Genomic DNA, 6,030 nt, shown 5'->3' on the forward strand with positions numbered 1-6,030 from the left:
TTGATTAGCACTCAGCGAGCTGCTGTAATGTACCTAAGTAGCAAGATGCATCATTTTATCCTTGATACTTGGTTAATTAAACTTACAGGCACTACCGCAGTATATTTCGTACTCTCAACGTTTCCAAAGAACTACTCCATCGTATGCATGCAACTCTTTAAATGACCAGTTTTGTAAGTACGCATTCATCAAGGATGACGACGTCTCACTTTGAAAATCTTTCTTAAGCCTATTGAAATAATATTTTCTGTATAACCCTTAGTCAAAACAAATCCCTACAGCATTTCTATGGATGAGGCTGCACATCGGTAAAGCGGGAATGGCTTGCTAAAAGTGCCTAAACATTGGCGTCCGGTGTCATTTGAGATGCCCCTCGGCCTGCCCATCACCCGTAGAAGGGGAGAAGCCAGGCCAGAGGGTACGAGCCTGCAGTGGTGCTGTGTCGCACCAGCCAGCCCCGTCCGAAATGTCCGAAATGGCAGCAGATACCTCTGCGTAGGCAACTGAATCAAGCTTGGAAGGTCCTGCTCACATAACCTAGATAAACATGCAATTTCCTGTACAAGTCATGCATTTAATAACAGCACATATAAGTTTATCTGACATGCTCTAACAACAGTGTCACATCTGCTCCACCTGGACATACCTTCAGCCCTCCAGTACGCAGATCGCTGTTTGTTTCAGCTATGAAGCCTGTAATTTATGAAGCGTATGTATTTTCTGGGCCATAATTCAGGCTTTTTTACTGGAATGAGTAAATTTCATGTGTCAATGCTGAGATTACCCTAAAAGTAATACCAGCACATTAATTTTAACTAGTCACTTCCTGTCTTAATGGTCAGCAGATCCGGTGGAGGCTCACGAGCTGCTCCGCAAGCACAGAACAAGACGACTGGGAATTTGGGACAGCTTAAAGTGAAAGCAAATTGTGGGTATGACAAAGGCCATGTTAAACTCTCAGCCTGATTCACAGCAGCAGTGAGGAGACTGCTAGCACTAATTACATACTTTTTTTTTTTTTTAACTCAGAAATTCAGTACTTTACACATTACGAAGAATAACATGGACAGAAAAAGAAAGAAACACCTAAAGCTATTCCTGAAAGTACATCTTGAGGAGCTGCTGCCGCTGCGCTGGCTAGAGAGCGGGCACTTGTGTCATGCTAAAGAAGATACAGAAACTTCCCAGTATCTCAGGAATGCGGGTTATCTAGTTTGGCTGCTGGAAACCCTTTTTCTTGAAACAAACCGTGTCTGTGGCAGACCCCAGCGCTTCGCGCAGGCACTCCTTCCTCTCGGCACACAGCTTGCTTACAACCTGGCGCCTTCCAGCCACCAGTGACCACGCAGCACGGGCTCGTTTCTGGAAGAGGTGGCAAGCCGTGGCTTGAGGCCCTTCGTTCCACCCTGGCCTCCCCAGGCTCAGGAGGAGCCCGTGGGCCCCCAGAGCCCCAACGCGCCCTTGCGGCGCTCGGGGCTGTACATACCGCCCGCCAGGGCACACCTGCGCGGGGAGCAGCCCAGAGCGGGGGCCGGGAAGGGCACAAGGCCCCGCTCCCTCACACGGGAGGAGGCCATCGAGCAGCCGCCCGCACCCGCCGCCCTCAGCACCAAAAGGCGCGAAGCCCCCTGCGCATGCGCTGGGGAAGACCCCCGGCGAGGGGGCGTGGCCCGAGGCGGGGGCGTGGCCCGAGACGGGGGCGGGTCGGGGGGCGTGGCCGGCGCGGCTGCCCGGCGCCGCCGCGGCGCGGAGGTGCAGTCGCCGCCTCAGCCGCGACAGGTGTGCGCGCGGGACCCGCCTCCCGGCCGCCGCAGGTGCGTGGGGCGGTGGGAGGGGGGGGCAGGACCGCCGGGCCGGCGGGGGGCGCGCTGCCGCCAGCGGCGCCGGGGCTGCCCAGAGCGGGACGCGCTGCGGGGGGCTCTGCCGGGCGCTGGGCCGCGGCAGCCCGGCGGCGGGGTGCGAGCCGTGCGGGGCCGCGCCGCGCCGCTGCCGGGAGCCCGTTACCCGCCCCAGAGGCGGGCTTGAGCGCGCCCCTCCGGTGCCCGGCAGCGCCCGCGGCGGGCAGCAGGGCTCTGCGGGCTCGCACGCTCTGCGGCCGCGGGGGCTGGGCTGGCGGCGGCACGCTGCCGGCGGGGTGTCCCGGGCCGGCGGGGGCTGCGCCGCTCAGCCCGGCGCCTGCTGCGGGGCGGGGGGCGGGAGCAGCCCTGCCCTGCCACGCCGCTGCCGCCCGGCTTGGCGCGGGTTCTGCTCGGGAAAAGGTGTTTCGGGGCGCCTGCGGGGGGCGGCGGGGGCCCCGGGGCCAGGGGTGCGCGCCCGCCGCTGCCCCGGCCCCGGCCCCGGGCCCTGTCCCTGCCCCGGGCCCTGTCCCTGCCCGGGCCCCGGCCCCTGCCCCGGCCCCTGCCCCAGCCCCGGCCCCTGCCCCAGCCCCGGCCCCAGCCCCGGCCCCTGCCCCGGTCCCAGCCCCGGCCCCTGCCCCGGTCCCAGCCCCGGCCCCTGCCCCGGTCCCAGCCCCGGCCCCTGCCCCGGTCCCAGCCCCGGCCCCTGCCCCGGCCCCTGCCCCGGTCCCAGCCCCGGTCCCAGCCCCGGCCCCTGCCCCGGTCCCAGCCCCGGCCCCTGCCCCGGCCCCTGCCCCGGCCCCAGCCCCGGCCCCTGCCCCGGTCCCTGCCTGCCCGCTGGCGCCGGCTCCGTGTCCGGCTCCGGTGCCCGAGCTGCTCTTCACCACGGCGCCGTTTCAGCAGGTGCCCCGTTCCGCAGACGCTCTGTAACCATCCATAAGTCAACCAGTTCTACGTTGGGGCGGGTGTTAATAAAAAGTTTATCTTTCGGGACCTTTCCAGACACACGGATTTTTATTCTGCTGTTAAAAGTCCTAGTTCAAGTTGTTGGAGGGAGATGTGGTGCATTACAGTGGCTAAATCACAGTCCTTCCCTTCCTTAACTCCAGATTCCCTGTGCCCTCCTCCGGACGCCATGCTATCTTCAGCATAACCCGTCTACTGCAATGTGCAGAATGCTCACAATCTCGTTTAAATTTTAATACGTACAGTAAAGGACTATTTCCTGAAATGACTTGGAGTAAATTATTCAGAAGGAGCAGCAAAAAAGTTGAACACGACGAAACTATAAATGTATGGGAAAGTGCTAAGAATGTGGAACAGCATTAAAAATGTAGGAGTGCAAGTTTCAGGACATCTTAGTGTTCTGTTTTATGTCTTTTCTAGCAACTGAGATTCCAAATATGCTTCTTAACTTTCCATTTGAACATCCTAGCAGTAGCTACTGCCTTTATAAAGAGATTTTTACTAAAACAGGCCTGATTGCCTTCATGTACCTGTGGCTTTAATGGAGAAAATGGTAGGGAAACGGAACAAAAACCCAACAGAAAATGCACCCACAAACAGGGATCACTGCAAGGTGCCATGGAATGCTTGGGCAGCACAACTGGGCTTATTTTCTGCACAATTAAACTAGATTTTGTTTTCTTGGTATTTTACTGAACCTGTCCTTCTGTGTAAGGTGTGTGTCAGTGAGCAACCTGTTGCTCTGCCAAGGGAGGCTTCCAGTGAATGCCCTGCTACTGTTTCCTGGGCAAAACCGACTCTGTTCTGTGAAAGGCAATTTAAACTGCGAAGGGGGGCTTCAGGTGATCTCCTTTTGGCTCAAGAGTAATCATAAAACAAAGTTTAAACTGTAGCATTGCATGGCTGATTCAGAATTCTTTTTTAACGTGGGCTTATATTTTTCAGGAGTAAATTATATCTATAATCTCTGTATATGTATTCTGTGGCTTTATTAAATCTGTATGCTAAATGTTTGCTACTGGGCATCGACACTAGGGGCTACATCCTGTAATCACCAAAATGTTTATTTATTTGCATGTGCAATATGCTTTTTAAAAAGGGAGAAAATCGAGCGCTCCTTTTATATTCTAATTAAATCCTTTTTCTTTGTGGATGATCATTTGTGCAGTTGATAAAGACTGGTAATAATTTTTAAGCCAGCCAAATGGAGAGTATCCTTCTCTTAGTCCAGTGTGGACAAAAGTTCATCGAATCGTTTAGGTTGGAAAAGACCTTTAAGATCATCCAGTCCAACCATTAACCTACACTACCAAGTCCACCACTAAACCAATTAAGGGTAGAGTAATAATTAATTTCATCTTTCCTGGCTTGGCGGCTGGATTATTTTTTAATGAAAGTAAAAACCAGGAATCATTAAGGTTGGAAAGGATCTCTAAGATCATCAGCCCAACTGTCATGCCAACACCACCGTGCCCACTAAACCATGTCCCAAAGTGCCACCTCTGCCCGTTTTTTGAACCCCTCCAGGGATGGGGACTCCCCCACCTCGCAGTTCACAGAAGAGGGTGACTTGGAGATGCAGAATGTTTTCAAGAAAGCATCAATTTCAGACAGTAACTCTGCAGTCTGAGTTTCTCTTGCCAGTTGGAAGGGGCAATGGATGCATTTCAGAGACTGCCTTAAGTGGGAGATGGGAGTCTGAAGCCGCAATAAGCTGCAACTGGAAATGAAACATTGATAAGTAGTTTCAGTGTGTTTCAACATCACGACAACAATAGCATAACTTTTCTAGTTTGCCACCATAGTTCAACCTGTACATCTAAAAGCACCATCTAAATCACTATCTTGAAAAAACATGTACTGGCACGGTGTGCCATTCTCTCCATTACATCAGGTGAATGTTAGAGAAAGTCCCGTTCTTCCTGACTATATCCACCAAGATGGCAACGTGTTCATCTGCTGCCTGTTTATTTCTACACAGTGGCAGGGTGCAGCACTAGAGGTTCCTCTGGTTCCAGCACCAACTGGGCACTTCACAGACCCAGAGCTCCCCTTGCAGCTCTGGAAATTGCTGAGACTTGCAACTCAAAATCAGTGAGGCTCCGCTTGCTGCAGCTGGATTCTTTTGGGCTGAGGCGTTGCAGAATCCTGAGTCTTTGTCATGTTTAAGCAGTTGCATTATATGCCTGTGAGGTTTTCAGAAACGTGGTCTTTCCTACATTTGATTGACTGTTTATATCAAGTTGTCTTAAGGTGCTTCCATTTCCAGTGTAACTAGCGGTCACGCAGACCTGTACTTGGACTTCTGGAGTTCTGGGACCTAATGGTGCAAACCAGTTAAAGACACTGATGGGAAGTATGAGAAGGAGATCAGCCTGCCTGATGTTAGCGTTGTAGGATCAGTTGGTGCACTTGCTACAGGCATTGTGTGACATGAGACCAGGGATAAAAGAAAAGAGGAAAAAAGGAAAGGCGTTGCCCTACAAGCTTTATTTTTGTCTTATCAGAGAACTCTTTAAATTAATCTCCCCTCCTTTCCTCCTCCACAAAAGAAAACTAAGTATGTAAAAAAAAAAATCTGATACAGTCGTGTTGGCTTCTGTGGTGAAAATTTCTTCCCAGTTACAGCAGAACAGAGCAGTTACAACTATTCCTTTAGGTAACTGATAGCTATTGCAACATGAGGTTTACAGCTGCCTCCCATGAACAGACGACTTGTTTCAGCTCACAGAGGAAACGGCTGCTGTGTTAAGAATGAACAGCACAAGAGTGAATGAAAAATGTTTGCATAGGAATTACATCCTCTTAGGTTTCATAACTCAAGCCTTCTTACATAAATGCCGGCACATTTGGCTTAGAAACCAGAACAAGAGAGGGCATATTAGTGCCTGGAGCCTGCGTGTCTATAGGAAATACAGAGCTTCACATTAGCATCCTCTTCAATCACGGCTTGCTCCTTACTGCTGTGCTGGCTTACGGCTTATCTCTCACCCCTTTCGTTGTGGTAGTGTTTTTATCGAGGGCAGCATCTCAATGGCATCTGCAGAGGAAATTATAATTTTAATCTGATGCCTTTTTTTTAAGTCAGTTGATGCACAAGATCGTGAATGATCAGGACTTAGTGGCACTAGTACGCTGGGAGCGCCTGAATGGTGACTTAGTATCGACTCACCTTGTGAAACTGCTTTTCTGCTCACATAATTCACATTGCTGACACTGTACTTTCTTC

The sequence above is a fragment of the Pelecanus crispus genome, chromosome 26 (genome assembly GCF_030463565.1).
Source record: "Pelecanus crispus isolate bPelCri1 chromosome 26, bPelCri1.pri, whole genome shotgun sequence".
Taxonomy (NCBI): Eukaryota; Metazoa; Chordata; class Aves; order Pelecaniformes; family Pelecanidae; genus Pelecanus; species Pelecanus crispus.